This window comes from Saccoglossus kowalevskii, chromosome 17 (assembly GCF_978046115.1).
Source record: "Saccoglossus kowalevskii chromosome 17, keSacKowa6.1, whole genome shotgun sequence".
NCBI classification, from domain to species: domain Eukaryota; kingdom Metazoa; phylum Hemichordata; class Enteropneusta; family Harrimaniidae; genus Saccoglossus; species Saccoglossus kowalevskii.
The window spans coordinates 4,771,914-4,791,644 of NC_140657.1; the positions used below are offsets into that span (position 1 = coordinate 4,771,914).

The 19,731-nt window shown below is 38.3% G+C and overlaps 6 non-coding genes across 6 annotated transcripts; all 6 read left to right on the plus strand.

Moving 5' to 3' along the window:
* The first annotated feature begins 442 nt into the window (after window positions 1-442).
* Window positions 443-513, plus strand: TRNAG-GCC (transfer RNA glycine (anticodon GCC)). The gene has a single exon. It is a non-coding gene; the product is annotated as a tRNA-Gly (tRNA).
* Window positions 514-1,989: 1,476 nt separating this feature from the next.
* TRNAG-GCC (transfer RNA glycine (anticodon GCC)) lies at window positions 1,990-2,060 on the plus strand. Its single transcript has one exon. It is a non-coding gene; the product is annotated as a tRNA-Gly (tRNA).
* Window positions 2,061-9,340: 7,280 nt separating this feature from the next.
* TRNAG-GCC (transfer RNA glycine (anticodon GCC)) lies at window positions 9,341-9,411 on the plus strand. Its single transcript has one exon. It is a non-coding gene; the product is annotated as a tRNA-Gly (tRNA).
* Window positions 9,412-16,746: 7,335 nt separating this feature from the next.
* Window positions 16,747-16,817, plus strand: TRNAG-GCC (transfer RNA glycine (anticodon GCC)). Its single transcript has one exon. It is a non-coding gene; the product is annotated as a tRNA-Gly (tRNA).
* A 1,687-nt stretch (window positions 16,818-18,504) lies between these two features.
* TRNAG-GCC (transfer RNA glycine (anticodon GCC)) lies at window positions 18,505-18,575 on the plus strand. Its single transcript has one exon. It is a non-coding gene; the product is annotated as a tRNA-Gly (tRNA).
* Window positions 18,576-19,101: 526 nt separating this feature from the next.
* On the plus strand, window positions 19,102-19,172 carry TRNAG-GCC (transfer RNA glycine (anticodon GCC)). The gene has a single exon. It is a non-coding gene; the product is annotated as a tRNA-Gly (tRNA).
* Window positions 19,173-19,731: the final 559 nt, after the last annotated feature.

The following is a 19,731-nucleotide window of genomic DNA, read 5'->3' on the forward strand; positions in this document are numbered from 1 at the left end:
TCTGTGCGAGACATATGTAAATTTCAGGTGGAAACAACTGACGAGATTATTTGTATAGATATGGAATCTAAATTATCGAGTTCTGATACTAACTTAATCTGCATTATGTCACATAAAATTCAATGCTTCCTGAAATGTCCGTGATGGAACAACAACATATCGCATTGGTGGTTCAGTGGTAGATTCCCGGCCAATGCAAAATGATTTTGGTGCTGTCAATTAATAGTTCAATATGACGTCATTTCTGTGTGTCACTAAAAGCGCGGAAATCTCGTACATTGCCCATGCGAGACGTATGTAAATTTCAGGTGGAAACAACTGACTAGATTATTTGTATATATATGGAATCTACATTATCGAGTACTGATACTAACTTAATCTGCATTATGTCACATAAAATTTAATATTTCCTGAAATGTCCGTGATGGAACAACAACATATCGCATTGGTGGTTCAGTGGTAGAATTCTCGCCTGCCACGCGGGAGGCCCGGGTTCGATTCCCGGCCAATGCAAAATGATTTTGGTGCTGTCAATTAATAGTTCAATATGACGTTATTTCTGTGTGTCACTAAAAGCGCGGAAATCTCGCACATTGCCCATGCGAGACGTATGTAAATTTCAGGTGGAAACAACTGACTAGATTATTTGTATATATATGGAATCTACATTATCGAGTACTGATACTAACTTAATCTGCATTATGTCACATAAAATTTAATATTTCCTGAAATGTCCGTGATGGATCAACAACATATCGCATTGGTGGTTCAGTGGTAGAATTCTCGCCTGCCACGCGGGACGCCCGGGTTCGATTCCCGGCCAATGCAAAATGATTTTGGTGCTGTCAATTAATAGTTCAATATTAATATGACGCTATTTCTGTGTGTCACTAACAGCGCGGATATCTCGCACATTGCCCATGCAAGGCGTATGTAAACTTCAGGTGGAAACAACTGACTATATTATTTGTATAGATATGGAATCTACATTATCGAGTTCAGATACTAACTTAATCTGCATTATGTCACATAAAATTCAATATTTCCTGAAATGTCCGTGATGGAACAACAACATATCGCATTGGTGGTTCAGTGGTAGAATTCTTGCCTGCCACGCGGGAGGCCAGGGTTCGATTCCCGGCCAATGCAAAATGATTTTGGTGCTGTCAATTAATAGTTCAATATGACGTTATTTCTGTGTGTCACTAAAAGCGCGGAAATCTCGCACATTGCCCATGCGAGACGTATGTAAATTTCAGGTGGAAACAACTGACTAGATTATTTGTATATATATGGAATCTACATTATCGAGTACTGATACTAACTTAATCTGCATTATGTCACATAAAATTTAATATTTCCTGAAATGTCCGTGATGTAACAACAACATATCGCATTGGTGGTTCAGTGGTAGAATTCTCGCCTGCCACGCGGGAGGCCCAGGTTCGATTCCCGGCCAATGCAAAATGATTTTGGTTCTGTCAATTAATAGTTCAATATGACGTTATTTCTGTGTGTCACTAAAAGCGCGGAAATCTCGCACATTGCCCATGCGAGACGTATGTAAATTTCAGGTGGAAACAACTGACTAGATTATTTGTATAGATATGGAATCTACATTATCGCGTTCTGATACTAACTTAATCTGCATTATGTCACATAAAATTCAATGCTTCCTGAAATGTCCGTGATGGAACAACATCATATCGCATTGGTGGTTCAGTGGTAGATTCCCGGCCAATGCAAAATGATTTTGGTGCTGTCAATTAATAGTTCAATATGACGTCATTTCTGTGTGTCACTAAAAGCGCGGAAATCTCGCACATTGCCCATGCGAGACGTATGTAAATTTCAGGTGGAAACAACTGACTAGATTATTTGTATATATATGGAATCTACATTATCGAGTACTGATACTAACTTAATCTGCATTATGTCACATAAAATTCAATATTTCCTGAAATGTCCGTGATGGAATATCAACATATCGCATTGGTGGTTCAGTGGTAGAATTCTCGCCTGCCACGCGGGAGGCCCGGGTTCGATTCCCGGCCAATGCAAAATGATTTTGATGCTATCAATTAATAGTTCAATATGACGCTTTTTCTGTGTGTCACTAAAAGCGCGGATATCTCGCACATTGCCCATGCAAGGCGTATGTAAACTTCAGGTGGAAACAACTGACTATATTATTTGTATAGATATGGAATCTACATTATCGAGTTCTGATACTAACTTAATCTGCATTATGTCACATAAAATTCAATATTTCCTGAAATGTCCGTGATGGAACAACAACATATCGTATTGGTGGTTCAGTGGTAGTTTCCCGGCCAATGCAAAATGATTTTGGTGCTGTCAATTAATACTTCAATATGACGCTATTTCTGTATGACACTAAAAGCGCGGATATCTCTCACATTGCCCATGCAAGGCGTATGTAAATTTCAGGTGGAAACAACTGACTAGATTATTTGTATACATATGGAATCTACATTATCGAGTTCTGATACTAACTTAATCTGCATTATGTCACATAAAATTCAATATTTCCTGAAATGTCCGTGATGGAACAACAACATATCGCATTGGTGGTTCAGTGGTAGATTCCCGGCCAATGCAAAATGATTTTGGTGCTGTCATTTAATAGTTCAATATGACGTCATTTCTGTGTGTCACTAAAGGCGCGAAAATCTCGCACATTGCCCATGCGAGACGTATGTAAATTTCAGGTGGAAACAACTGACTAGATTATTTGTATATATTATGGAATCTACATAATCGAGTACTGATACTAACTTAATCTGCATTATGTCACATAAAATTTAATATTTCCTGAAATGTCCGTGATGGATCAACAACATATCGCATTGGTGGTTCAGTGGTAGAATTCTCGCCTGCCACGCGGGAGGCCCGGGTTCGATTCCAGGCCAATGCAAAATGATTTTGGTGCTGTCAATTAATAGTTCAATATGACGTTATTTCTGTGTGTCACTAAAAGCGCGGAAATCTCGCACATTGCCCATGCGAGACGTATGTAAATTTCAGGTGGAAACAACTGACTAGATTATTTGTATAAATATGGAATCTACAATATCGAGTACTGATACTATCTTAATCTGAATTATGTCACATAAAATTCAATATTTCCTGAAATGTCCGTGATGGAACAACAACATATCGCATTGGTGGTTCAGTGGTAGAATTCTCGCCTGCCACGCGGGAGGCCCAGGTTCGATTCCCGGCCAATGCAAAATAATTTTGGTGCTGTAAATTAATAGTTCAATATGACGTTATTTCTGTGTGTCACTAAAAGCGCGGAAACATATGTAAATTTCAGGTGAAAACAACTGACGAGATTATTTGTATAGATATGGAATCTACATTATCGCGTTCTGATGCTAACTTAATCTGCATTATGTCACATAAAATTCAATGCTTCCTGAAATGTCCGTGATGGAACAACAACATATCGCATTGGTGGTTCAGTGTTAGATTCCCGACCAATGCAAAATGATTTTGGTGCTGTCAATTAATAGTTCAATATGACGTCATTTCTGTGTGTCACTAAAAGCGCGGAAATCTCGCACATTGCCCTTTGCGAGACGTATGTAAATTTCAGGTGGAAACAACTGACTAGATTATTTGTATACATATGGAATCTACATTATCGATTTCTGATACTAACTTAATCTGCATTATGTCACATAAAATTCAATATTTCCTGAAATGTCCGTGATGGAACAACAACATATCGCATTGGTGGTTCAGTGGTAGATTCCCGGCCAATGCAAAATGATTTTGGTGCTGTCAATTAATAGTTCAATATGACGTCATTTCTGTGTGTCACTAAAAGCGCGAAAATCTCGCACATTGCCCATGCGAGACGTATGTAAATTTCAGGTGGAAACAACTGACTAGATTATTTGTATACATATGGAATCTACATTATCGAGTTCTGATACTAACTTAATCTGCATTATGTTACATAAAATTCAAAATTTCCTGAAATGTCCGTGATGGAACAACAACATATCGCATTGATGGTTCAGTGGTAGAATTCTCGCCTGCCACGCGGGAGGCCCGGGTTCGATTCCCGGCCAATGCAAAATGATTTTGATGCTGTCAATCAATAGTTCAATATGACGCTATTTCTGTGTGTCACTAAAAGCGCGGATATCTCGAACATTGCCCATGCAAGGCGTATGTAAACTTCAGGTGGAAACAACTGACTATATTGTTTGTATAGATATGGAATCTACATTATCGAGTTCTGATACTAACTTAATCTGCATTATGTCACATAAAATTCAATATTTCCTGAAATGTCCGTGATGGAACAACAACATATCGCATTGGTGGTTCAGTGGTAGATTCCCGGCCAATGCAAAATGATTTTGGTGCTGTCAATTAATACTTCAATATGACGCTATTTCTGTATGTCACTAAAAGCGCGGATATCTCGCACATTGCCCATGCAAGGCGTATGTAAATTTCAGGTGGAAACAACTGACTAGATTATTTTTATACATATGGAATCTACATTATCGAGTTCTGATACTAACTTAATCTGCATTATGTCACAAAAAATTCAATATTTCCTGAAATGTCCGTGATGGAACAACAACATATCGCATTGGTGGTTCAGTGGTAGATTCTCGGCCAATGCAAAATGATTTTGGTGCTGTCAATTAATAGTTCAATATGACGTCATTTCTGTGTGTCACTAAAAGCGCGGAAACCTCGCACATTGTCTGTGCGAGACATATGTAAATTTCAGGTGGAAACAACTGACGAGATTATTTGTATAGATATGGAATCTACATTATCGCGTTCTGATGCTAACTTAATCTGCATTATGTCACATAAAATTCAATGCTTCCTGAAATGTCCGTGATGGAACAACAACATATCGCATTGGTGGTTCAGTGTTAGATTCCCGACCAATGCAAAATGATTTTGGTGCTGTCAATTAATAGTTCAATATGACGTCATTTCTGTGTGTCACTAAAAGCGCGGAAATCTCGCACATTGCCCTTTGCGAGACGTATGTAAATTTCAGGTGGAAACAACTGACTAGATTATTTGTATACATATGGAATCTACATTATCGATTTCTGATACTAACTTAATCTGCATTATGTCACATAAAATTCAATATTTCCTGAAATGTCCGTGATGGAACAACAACATATCGCATTGGTGGTTCAGTGGTAGATTCCCGGCCAATGCAAAATGATTTTGGTGCTGTCAATTAATAGTTCAATATGACGTCATTTCTGTGTGTCACTAAAAGCGCGAAAATCTCGCACATTGCCCATGCGAGATGTATGTAAATTTCAGGTGGAAACAACTGACTAGATTATTTGTATACATATGGAATCTACATTATCGAGTTCTGATACTAACTTAATCTGCATTATGTTACATAAAATTCAAAATTTCCTGAAATGTTCGTGATGGAACAACAACATATCGCATTGATGGTTCAGTGGTAGAATTCTCGCCTGCCACGCGGGAGGCCCGGGTTCGATTCCCGGCCAATGCAAAATGATTTTGATGCTGTCAATCAATAGTTCAATATGACGCTATTTCTGTGTGTCACTAAAAGCGCGGATATCTCGCACATTGCCCATGCAAGGCGTATGTAAACTTCAGGTGGAAACAACTGACTATATTATTTGTATAGATATGGAATCTACATTATCGAGTTCTGATACTAACTTAATCTGCATTATGTCACATAAAATTCAATATTTCCTGAAATGTCCGTGATGGAACAACAACATATCGCATTGGTGGTTCAGTGTTAGATTCCCGACCAATGCAAAATGATTTTGGTGCTGTCAATTAATAGTTCAATATGACGTCATTTCTGTGTGTCACTAAAAGCGCGGAAATCTCGCACATTGCCCTTTGCGAGACGTATGTAAATTTCAGGTGGAAACAACTGACTAGATTATTTGTATACATATGGAATCTACATTATCGATTTCTGATACTAACTTAATCTGCATTATGTCACATAAAATTCAATATTTCCTGAAATGTCCGTGATGGAACAACAACATATCGCATTGGTGGTTCAGTGGTAGATTCCCGGCCAATGCAAAATGATTTTGGTGCTGTCAATTAATAGTTCAATATGACGTCATTTCTGTGTGTCACTAAAAGCGCGAAAATCTCGCACATTGCCCATGCGAGACGTATGTAAATTTCAGGTGGAAACAACTGACTAGATTATTTGTATATATTATGGAATCTACATTATCGAGTACTGATACTAACTTAATCTGCATTATGTCACATAAAATTCAATATTTCCTGAAATGTCCGTGATGGAACAACAACATATCGCATTGGTGGTTCAGTGGTAGAATTCTCGCCTGCCACGCGGGAGGACCAGGTTCGATTCCCGGCCAATGCAAAACGATTTTGGTGCTGTAAATTAATAGTTCAATATGACGTTATTTCTGTGTGTCACTAAAAGCGCGGAAACCTCGCACATTGTCTGTGCGAGACATATGTAAATTTCAGGTGGAAACAACTGACGAGATTATTTGTATAGATATGGAATCTACATTATCGCGTTCTGATGCTAACTTAATCTGCATTATGTCACATAAAATTCAATGCTTCCTGAAATGTCCGTGATGGAACAACAACATATCGCATTGGTGGTTCAGTGTTAGATTCCCGACCAATGCAAAATGATTTTGGTGCTGTCAATTAATAGTTCAATATGACGTCATTTCTGTGTGTCACTAAAAGCGCGGAAATCTCGCACATTGCCCTTTGCGAGACGTATGTAAATTTCAGGTGGAAACAACTGACTAGATTATTTGTATACATATGGAATCTACATTATCGATTTCTGATACTAACTTAATCTGCATTATGTCACATAAAATTCAATATTTCCTGAAATGTCCGTGATGGAACAACAACATATCGCATTGGTGGTTCAGTGGTAGATTCCCGGCCAATGCAAAATGATTTTGGTGCTGTCAATTAATAGTTCAATATGACGTCATTTCTGTGTGTCACTAAAAGCGCGAAAATCTCGCACATTGCCCATGCGAGACGTATGTAAATTTCAGGTGGAAACAACTGACTAGATTATTTGTATATATTATGGAATCTACATTATCGAGTACTGATACTAACTTAATCTGCATTATGTCACATAAAATTCAATATTTCCTGAAATGTCCGTGATGGAACAACAACATATCGCATTGGTGGTTCAGTGGTAGAATTCTCGCCTGCCACGCGGGAGGACCAGGTTCGATTCCCGGCCAATGCAAAACGATTTTGGTGCTGTAAATTAATAGTTCAATATGACGTTATTTCTGTGTGTCACTAAAAGCGCGGAAACCTCGCACATTGTCTGTGCGAGACATATGTAAATTTCAGGTGGAAACAACTGACGAGATTATTTGTATAGATATGGAATCTACATTATCGCGTTCTGATGCTAACTTAATCTGCATTATGTCACATAAAATTCAATGCTTCCTGAAATGTCCGTGATGGAACAACAACATATCGCATTGGTGGTTCAGTGTTAGATTCCCGACCAATGCAAAATGATTTTGGTGCTGTCAATTAATAGTTCAATATGACGTCATTTCTGTGTGTCACTAAAAGCGCGGAAATCTCGCACATTGCCCATGCGAGACGTATGTAAATTTCAGGTGGAAACAACTGACTAGATTATTTGTATATATTATGGAATCTACATTATCGAGTACTGATACTAACTTAATCTGCATTATGTCACATAAAATTTAATATTTCCTGAAATGTCCGTGATGGATCAACAACATATCGCATTGATGGTTCAGTGGTAGAATTCTCGCCTGCCACGCGGGAGGCCCGGGTTCGATTCCCGGCCAATGCAAAATGATTTTGGTGCTGTCAATTAATAGTTCAACATGACGTTATTTCTGTGTGTCACTAAAAGCGCGGAAATCTCGCACATTGCCCATGCGAGACGTATGTAAATTTCAGGTGGAAACAACTGACTAGATTATTTGTATAAATATGGAATCTACAATATCGAGTACTGATACTAACTTAATCTGAATTATGTCACATAAAATCCAATATTTCCTGAAATGTCCGTGATGGAACAACAACATATCGCATTGGTGGTTCAGTGGTAGAATTCTCGACTGCCACGCGGGAGGCCCAGGTTCGATTCCCGGCCAATGAAGAATTATTTTGGTGCTGTAAATTAATAGTTCAATATGACGTTATTTCTGTGTGTCACTAAAAGCGCGGAAATCTCGCACATTGCCCATGCGAGACGTATGTAAATTTCAGGTAGAAACAACTGACTAGATTATTTGTATATATATGGAATCTACATTATGGTGTACTGATACTAACTTAATCTGCATTATGTCACATAAAATTTAATATTTCCAGAAATGTCCGTGATGGAATAACAACATATCGCATTGGTGGTTCAGTGGTAGAATTTTCGCCTGCCACGCGGGAGGCCCGGGTTCGATTCCCGGCCAATGCAAAATGATTTTGATGCTGTCAATTAATAGTTCAATATGACGCTAATTCTGTGTGTCACTAAAAGCGCGGATATCTCGCACATTGCCCATGCAAGGCGTATGTAAACTTCAGGTGGAAACAACTGACTATATTTTTTGTATAGATATGGAATCTACATTATCGAGTTCTGATACTAACTTAATCTGCATTATGTCACATAAAATTCAATATTTCCTGAAATGTCCGTGGTGGAACAACAACATATCGCATTGGTGGTTCAGTGGTAGATTCCCGGCCAATGCAAAATGATTTTGGTGCTGTCAATTAATACTTCAATATGACGCTATTTCTGTATGTCACTAAAAGCGCGGATATCTCGCACATTGCCCATGCAAGGCGTATGTAAATTTCAGGTGGAAACAACTGACTAGATTATTTGTATACATATGGAATCTACATTATCGAGTTCTGATACTAACTTAATCTGCATTATGTCACATAAAATTCAATATTTCCTGAAATGTCCGTGATGGAACAACAACATATCGCATTGGTGGTTCAGTGGTAGATTCCCGGCCAATGCAAAATGATTTTGGTGCTGTCAATTAATAGTTCAATATGACGTCATTTCTGTGTGTCACTAAAAGCGCGAAAATCTCGCACATTGCCCATGCGAGACGTATGTAAATTTCAGGTGGAAACAACTGACTAGATTATTTGTATATATTATGGAATCTACATAATCGAGTACTGATACTAACTTAATCTGCATTATGTCACATAAAATTTAATATTTCCTGAAATGTCCGTGATGGATCAACAATATATCGCATTGGTGGTTCAGTGGTAGAATTCTCGCCTGCCACGCGGGAGGCCCGGGTTCGATTCCCGGCCAATGCAAAATGATTTTGGTGCTGTAAATTAATAGTTCAATATGACGTTATTTCTGTGTGTCACTAAAAGCGCGGAAATCTCGCACATTGCCAATGCGAGACGTATGTAAATTTCAGGTGGAAACAACTGACTAGATTATTTGTATAAATATGGAATCTACAATATCGAGTACTGATACTAACTTAATCTGAATTATGTCACATAAAATTCAATATTTCCTGAAATGTCCGTGATGGAACAACAACATATCGCATTGGTGGTTCAGTGGTAGAATTCTCGCCTGCCACGCGGGAGGCCCAGGTTCGATTCCCGGCCAATGCAAAATGATTTTGGTGCTGTAAATTAATAGTTCAATATGACGTTATTTCTGTGTGTCACTAAAAGCGCGGAAACCTCGCACATTGTCTGTGCGAGACATATGTAAATTTCATTTGGAAACAACTGACGAGATTATTTGTATAGATATGGAATCTACATTATCGAGTTCTGATACTAACTTAATCTGCATTATGTCACATAAAATTCAATGCTTCCTGAAATGTCCGTGATGGAACAACAACATATCGCATTGGTGGTTCAGTGTTAGATTCCCGACCAATGCAAAATGATTTTGGTGCTGTCAATTAATAGTTCAATATGACGTCATTTCTGTGTGTCACTAAAAGCGCGGAAATCTCGCACATTGCCCTTTGCGAGACGTATGTAAATTTCAGGTGGAAACAACTGACTAGATTATTTGTATACATATGGAATCTACATTATCGAGTTCTGATACTAACTTAATCTGCATTATGTCACATAAAATTCAATATTTCCCGAAATGTCCGTGTTGGAACAACAACATATCGCATTGGTGGTTCAGTGGTAGATTCCCGGCCAATGCAAAATGATTTTGGTGCTGTCAATTAATAGTTCAATATGACGCTATTTCTGTATGTCACTAAAAGCGCGGATATCTCGCACATTGCCCATGCAAGGCGTATGTATATTTCAGGTGGAAACAACTGACTAGATTATTTGTATAGATATGGAATCTACATTATCGAGTTCTGATACTAACTTAATCTGCATTATGTCACATAAAATTCAATATTTCCTGAAATGTCCGTGATGGAACAACAACATATCGCTTTGGTGGTTCAGTGGTAGATTCCCGGCCAATGCAAAATGATTTTGGTGCTGTCAATTAATAGTTCAATATGACGTCATTTCTGTGTGTCACTAAAAGCGCGAAAATCTTGCAAATTGCCCATGCGAGACGTATGTAAATTTCAGGTGGAAACAACTGACTAGATTATTTGTATATATATGGAATCTACATTATCGAGTACTGATACTAACTTAATCTGCATTATGTCACATAAAATTTAATATTTCCTGAAATGTCCGTGATGGGTCAACAACATATCGCATTGGTGGTTCAGTGGTAGAATTATCGCCTGCCACGCGGGAGGCCCGGGTTCGATTCCCGGCCAATGCAAAATGATTTTGGTGCTGGCAATTAATAGTTCAATATGACGTTATTTCTGTGTGTCACTAAAAGCGCGGAAATCACGCACATTGCCCATGCGAGACGTATGTAAATTTCAAGTGGAAACAACTGACTAGATTATTTGTATAAATATGGAATCTACAATATCGAGTACTGATACTAACTTAATCTGCATTATGTCACATAAAATTCAATATTTCCTGAAATGTCCGTGATGTAACAACAACATATCGCATTTTTGGTTCAGTGGTAGAATTCTCGCCTGCCACGCGGGAGGCCCAGGTTCGATTCCCGGCCAATGCAAAATGATTTTGGTGCTGGCAATTAATAGTTCAATATGACGTTATTTCTGTGTGTCACTAAAAGCGCGGAAATCACGCACATTGCCCATGCAAGGCGTATGTATATTTCAGGTGGAAACAACTGACTAGATTATTTGTATAGATATGGAATCTACATTATCGAGTTCTGATACTAACTTAATCTGCATTATGTCACATAAAATTCAATATTTCCTGAAATGTCCGTGATGGAACAACAACATATCGCTTTGGTGGTTCAGTGGTAGATTCCCGGCCAATGCAAAATGATTTTGGTGCTGTCAATTAATAGTTCAATATGACGTCATTTCTGTGTGTCACTAAAAGCGCGAAAATCTTGCAAATTGCCCATGCGAGACGTATGTAAATTTCAGGTGGAAACAACTGACTAGATTATTTGTATATATATGGAATCTACATTATCGAGTACTGATACTAACTTAATCTGCATTATGTCACATAAAATTTAATATTTCCTGAAATGTCCGTGATGGGTCAACAACATATCGCATTGGTGGTTCAGTGGTAGAATTATCGCCCGCCACGCGGGAGGCCCGGGTTCGATTCCCGGCCAATGCAAAATGATTTTGGTGCTGGCAATTAATAGTTCAATATGACGTTATTTCTGTGTGTCACTAAAAGCGCGGAAATCACGCACATTGCCCATGCGAGACGTATGTAAATTTCAAGTGGAAACAACTGACTAGATTATTTGTATAAATATGGAATCTACAATATCGAGTACTGATACTAACTTAATCTGCATTATGTCACATAAAATTCAATATTTCCTGAAATGTCCGTGATGTAACAACAACATATCGCATTGGTGGTTCAATGGTAGAATTCTCGCCTGCCACGCGGGAGGCCCAGGTTCGATTCCCGGCCAATGCAAAATGATTTTGGTGCTGGCAATTAATAGTTCAATATGACGTTATTTCTGTGTGTCACTAAAAGCGCGGAAATCACGCACATTGCCCATGCGAGACGTATGTAAATTTCAAGTGGAAACAACTGACTAGATTATTTGTATAAATATGGAATCTACATTATCGCGTTCTGATACTAACTTAATCTGCATTATGTCACATAAAATTCAATGCTTCCTGAAATGTCCGTGATGGAACAACAACATATCGCATTGGTGGTTCAGTGGTAGATTCCCGGCCAATGCAAAATGATTTTGGTGCTGTCAATTAATAGTTCAATATGACGTCATTTCTGTGTGTCACTAAAAGCGCGGAAATCTCGCACATTGCCCATGCGAGACGTATGTAATTTTCAGGTGGAAACAACTGACTAGATTATTTGTATATATATGGAATCTACATTATCGAGTACTGATACTAACTTAATCTGCATTATGTCACATAAAATTCAATATTTCCTGAAATGTCCGTGATGGAATATCAACATATCGCATTGGTGGTTCAGTGGTAGAATTCTCGCCTGCCACGCGGGAGGCCCGCGTTCGATTCCCGGCCAATGCAAAATGATTTTGATGCTATCAATTAATAGTTCAATATGACGCTTTTTCTGTGTGTCACTAAAAGCGCGGATATCTCGCACATTGCCCATGCAAGGCGTATGTAAACTTCAGGTGGAAACAACTGACTATATTATTTGTATAGATATGGAATCTACATTATCGAGTTCTGATACTAACTTAATCTGCATTATGTCACATAAAATTCAATATTTCCTGAAATGTCCGTGATGGAACAACAACATATCGTATTGGTGGTTCAGTGGTAGTTTCCCGGCCAATGCAAAATGATTTTGGTGCTGTCAATTAATACTTCAATATGACGCTATTTCTGTATGACACTAAAAGCGCGGATATCTCGCACATTGCCCATGCAAGGCGTATGTAAATTTCAGGTGGAAACAACTGACTAGATTATTTGTATACATATGGAATCTACATTATCGAGTTCTGATACTAACTTAATCTGCATTATGTCACATAAAATTTAATATTTCCTGAAATGTCCGTGATGGAACAACAACATATCGCATTGGTGGTTCAGTGGTAGATTCCCGGCCAATGCAAAATGATTTTGGTGCTGTCATTTAATAGTTCAATATGACGTCATTTCTGTGTGTCACTAAAAGCGCGGAAATCTCGCACATTGCCCATGCGAGACGTATGTACATTTCAGGTGGAAACAACTGACTAGATTCTTTGTATAAATATGGAATCTACAATATCGAGTACTGATACTATCTTAATCTGAATTATGTCACATAAAATTCAATATTTCCTGAAATGTCCGTGATGGAACAACAACATATCGCATTGGTGGTTCAGTGGTAGAATTCTCGCCTGCCACGCGGGAGGCCCAAGTTCGATTCCCGGCCAATGCAAAATGATTTTGTTGCTGTCATTTAGTAGTTCAATATGACGTCATTTCTGTGTGTCACTAAAAGCGCGGAAATCTCGCACATTGCCCATGCGAGACGTATGTAAATTTCAGGTGGAAACAACTGACGAGATTATTTGTATAGATATGGAATCTACATTATCGCGTTCTGATGCTAACTTAATCTGCATTATGTCACATAAAATTCAATGCTTCCTGAAATGTCCGTGATGGAACAACAACATATCGCATTGGTAGTTCAGTGTTTGATTCCCGACCAATGCAAAATGATTTTGGTGCTGTCAATTAATAGTTCAATATGACGTCATTTCTGTGTGTCACTAAAAGCGCGGAAATCTCGCACATTGCCCTTTGCGAGACGTATGTAAATTTCAGGTGGAAACAACTGACTAGATTATTTGTATACATATGGAATCTACATTATCGATTTCTGATACTAACTTAATCTGCATTATGTCACATAAAATTCAATATTTCCTGAAATGTCCGTGATGGAACAACAACATATCGCATTGGTGGTTCAGTGGTAGATTCCCGGCCAATGCAAAATGTTTTTGGTGCTGTCAATTAATAGTTCAATATGACGTCATTTCTGTGTGTCACTAAAAGCGCGAAAATCTCGCACATTGCCCATGCGAGATGTATGTAAATTTCAGGTGGAAACAACTGACTAGATTATTTGTATACATATGGAATCTACATTATCGAGTTCTGATACTAACTTAATCTGCATTATGTTACATAAAATTCAAAATTTCCTGAAATGTCCGTGATGGAACAACAACATATCGCATTGATGGTTCAGTGGTAGAATTCTCGCCTGCCACGCGGGAGGTCCGGGTTCGATTCCCGGCCAATGCAAAATGATTTTGATGCTGTCAATCAATAGTTCAATATGACGCTATTTCTGAGTGTCACTAAAAGCGCGGATATCTCGCACATTGCCCATGCAAGGCGTATGTAAACTTCAGGTGGAAACAACTGACTATATTATTTGTATAGATATGGAATCTACATTATCGAGTTCTGATACTAACTTAATCTGCATTATGTCACATAAAATTCAATATTTCCTGAAATGTCCGTGATGGAACAACAACATATCGCATTGGTGGTTCAGTGGTAGATTCCCGGCCAATGCAAAATGATTTTGGTGCTGTCAATTAATACTTCAATATGACGCTATTTCTGTATGTCACTAAAAGCGCGGATATCTCGCACATTGCCCATGCAAGGCGTATGTAAATTTCAGGTGGAAACAACTGACTATATTATTTGTATACATATGGAATCTACATAATCGAGTTCTGATACTAACTTAATCTGCATTATGTCACATAAAATTCAATATTTCCTGAAATGTCCGTGATGGAACAACAACATATCGCATTGGTGGTTCAGTGGTAGATTCCCGGCCAATGCAAAATGATTTTGGTGCTGTCAATTAATAGTTCAATATGACGTCATTTCTGTGTGTCACTAAAAGCGCGAAAATCTCGCACATTGCCCATGCGAGACGTATGTAAATTTCAGGTGGAAACAACTGACTAGATTATTTGTATATATTATGGAATCTACATTATCGAGTACTGATACTAACTTAATCTGCATTATGTCACATAAAATTGAATATTTCCTGAAATGTCCGTGATGGAACAACAACATATCGCATTGGTGGTTCAGTGGTAGAATTCTCGCCTGCCACGCGGGAGGACCAGGTTCGATTCCCGGCCAATGCAAAATGATTTTGGTGCTGTAAATTAATAGTTCAATATGACGTTATTTCTGTGTGTCACTAAAAGCGCGGAAATCTCGCACATTGCCCATGCGAGACGTATGTAAATTTCAGGTGGAAACAACTGACTAGATTATTTGTATAGATATGGAATCTACATTATCGAGTTCTGATACTAACTTAATCTGCATTATGTCACATAAAATTCAATATTTCCTGAAATGTCCGTGATGGAACAACAACATATCGCATTGGTGGTTCAGTGGTAGATTCCCGGCCAATGCAAAATGATTTTGGTGCTGTCAATTAATACTTCAATATGACGCTATTTCTGAGTGTCACTAAAAGCCCGGAAATCTCGCACATTGCCCGTGCGAGACGTATGTAAATTTCAGGTGGAAACAACTGACTAGATTATTTGTATAAATATGGAATCTACAATATCGAGTACTGATACTAACTTAATCTTCATTATGTCACATAAAATTCAATATTTCCTGAAATGTCCGTGATGGAACAACAACATATCGCATTGGTGGTTCAGTGGTAGATTCCCGGCCAATGCAAAATGATTTTGGTGCTGTCAATTAATAGTTCAATATGACGTCATTTCTGTGTGTCACTAAAAGCGCGGAAATCGCGCACATTGCCCTTTGCGAGACGTATGTAAATTTCAGGTGGAAACAACTGACTAGATTATTTGTATATATTTATGGAATCTACATTATCGAGTACTGATACTAACTTAGTCTGCATTATGTTACATAAAATTCAAAATTTCCTGAAATGTCCGTGATGGAACAACAACATATCGCATTGGTGGTTCAGTGGTAGAATTCTCGCCTGCCACGCGGGAGGCGCGGGTTCGATTCCCGGCCAATGCAAAATGATTTTGGTGCTGTCAATTAATAGTTCAATATGACATTGTTTCTGAGTGTCACTAAAAGCCCGGAAATCTCGCACATTGCCCATGCGAGACGTATGTAAATTTCAGGTGGAAACAACTGACTAGATTATTTGTATAAATATGGAATCTACAATATCGAGTACTGATACTAACTTAATCTTCATTATGTCACATAAAATTCAATATTTCCTGAAATGTCCGTGATGGAACAACAACATATTGCATTGGTGGTTCAGTGGTAGATTCCCGGCCAATGCAAAATGATTTTGGTGCTGTCAATTAATAGTTCAATATGACGTCATTTCTGTGTGTCACTAAAAGCGCGGAAATCTCGCACATTGCCCATGTGAGACGTATGTAAATTTCAGGTGGAAACAACTGACTAGATTATTTGTATATATTATGGAATCTACATTATCGAGTACTGATACTAACTTAATCTGCATTATGTCACATACAATTTAATATTTCCTGAAATGTCCGTGTTGGATCAACAACATATCGCATTGGTGGTTCAGTGGTAGAATTCTCGCCTGCCACGCGGGAGGCCCGGGTTCGATTCCCGGCCAATGCAAATTGATTTTGGTGCTGTCAATTAATAGTTCAATATGACGTTATTTCTGCGTGTCACTAAAAGCGCGGAAATCTCGCACATTGCCCATGCGAGACGTATGTAAATTTCAGGTGGAAACAACTGACTAGATTATTTGTATAAATATGGAATCTACAATATCGAGTACTGATACTAACTTAATCTGAATTATGTCACATAAAATTCAATATTTCCTGAAATGTCCGTGATGGAACAACAACATATCGCATTGGTGGTTCAGTGGTAGATTCCCGACCAATGCAAAATGATTTTGGTGCTGTCAATTAATAGTTCAATATGACGTCATTTCTGTGTGTCACTAAAAGCGCGGAAATCGCGCACATTGCCCTTTGCGAGACGTATGTAAATTTCAGGTGGAAACAACTGACTAGATTATTTGTATATATTTATGGAATCTACATTATCGAGTACTGATACTAACTTAGTCTGCATTATGTTACATAAAATTCAAAATTTCCTGAAATGTCCGTGATGGAACAACAACATATCGCATTGGTGGTTCAGTGGTAGAATTCTCGCCTGCCACGCGGGAGGCGCGGGTTCGATTCCCGGCCAATGCAAAATGATTTTGGTGCTGTCAATTAATAGTTCAATATGACATTGTTTCTGAGTGTCACTAAAAGCCCGGAAATCTCGCACATTGCCCATGCGAGACGTATGTAAATTTCAGGTGGAAACAACTGACTAGATTATTTGTATAAATATGGAATCTACAATATCGAGTACTGATACTAACTTAATCTTCATTATGTCACATAAAATTCAATATTTCCTGAAATGTCCGTGATGGAACAACAACATATCGCATTGGTGGTTCAGTGGTAGATTCCCGGCCAATGCAAAATGATTTTGGTGCTGTCAATTAATAGTTCAATATGACGTGATTTCTGTGTGTCACTAAAAGCGCGGAAATCTCGCACATTGCCCATGCGAGACGTATGTAAATTTCAGGTGGAAACAACTGACTAGATTATTTGTATAGATATGGAATCTACATTATCGAGTTCTGATACTAACTTAATCTGCATTATGTCACATAAAATTCAATATTTCCTGAAATGTCCGTGATGGAACAACAACATATCGCATTGGTGGTTCAGTGGTAGATTCCCGGCCAATGCAAAATGATTTTGGTGCTGTCAATTAATACTTCAATATGACGCTATTTCTGTATGTCACTAAAAGCGCGGATATCTCGCACATTGCCCATGCAAGGCGTATGTAAATTTCAGGTGGAAACAACTGACTAGATTATTTGTATACATATGGAATCTACATTATCGAGTTCTGATACTAACTTAATCTGCATTATGTCACATAAAATTCAATATTTCCTGAAATGTCCGTGATGGAACAACAACATATCGCATTGGTGGTTCAGTGGTAGATTCCCGGCCAATGCAAAATGATTTTGGTGCTGTCAATTAATAGTTCAATATGACGTCATTTCTGTGTGTCACTAAAAGCGCGAAAATCTCGCACATTGCCCATGCGAGACGTATGTAAATTTCAGGTGGAAACAACTGACTAGATTATTTGTATATATTATGGAATCTACATTATCGAGTACTGATACTAACTTAATCTGCATTATGTCACATAAAATTTAATATTTCCTGAAATGTCCGTGATGGATCAACAACATATCGCATTGGTGGTTCAGTGGTAGAATTCTCGCCTGCCACGCGGGAGGCCCGGGTTCGATTCCCGGCCAATGCAAATTGATTTTGGTGCTGTCAATTAATAGTTCAATATGACGTTATTTCTGTGTGTCACTAAAAGCGCGGAAATCTCGCACATTGCCCATGCGAGACGTATGTAAATTTCAGGTGGAAACAACTGACGAGATTATTTGTATAGATATGGAATCTACATTATCGCGTTCTGATGCTAACTTAATCTGCATTATGTCACATAAAATTCAATGCTTCCTGAAATGTCCGTGATGGAACAACAACATATCGCATTGGTGGTTCAGTGGTAGATTCCCGGCCAATGCAAAATGATTTTGGTGCTGTCAATTAATAGTTCAATATGACGTCATTTCTGTGTGTCACTAAAAGCGCGGAAATCTCGCACATTGCCCATGTGAGACGTATGTAAATTTCAGGTGGAAACAACTGACTAGATTATTTGTATATATTATGGAATCTACATTATCGAGTACTGATACTAACTTAATCTGCATTATGTCACATACAATTTAACATTTCCTGAAATGTCCGTGTTGGATCAACAACATATCGCATTGGTGGTTCAGTGGTAGAATTCTCGCCTGCCACGCGGGAGGCCCGGGTTCGATTCCCGGCCAATGCAAATTGATTTTGGTGCTGTCAATTAATAGTTCAATATGACGTTATTTCTGCGTGTCACTAAAAGCGCGGAAATCTCGCACATTGCCCATGCGAGACGTATGTAAATTTCAGGTGGAAACAACTGACTAGATTATTTGTATAGATATGGAATCTACATTATCGAGTTCTGATACTAACTTAATCTGAATTATGTCACATAAAATTCAATATTTCCTGAAATGTCCGTGATGGAACAACAACATATCGCATTGGTGGTTCAGTGGTAGATTCCCGACCAATGCAAAATGATTTTGGTGCTGTCAATTAATAGTTCAATATGACGTCATTTCTGTGTGTCACTAAAAGCGCGGAAATCGCGCACATTGCCCTTTGCGAGACGTATGTAAATTTCAGGTGGAAACAACTGACTAGATTATTTGTATATATTTATGGAATCTACATTATCGAGTACTGATACTAACTTAGTCTGCATTATGTTACATAAAATTCAAAATTTCCTGAAATGTCCGTGATGGAACAACAACATATCGCATTGGTGGTTCAGTGGTAGAATTCTCGCC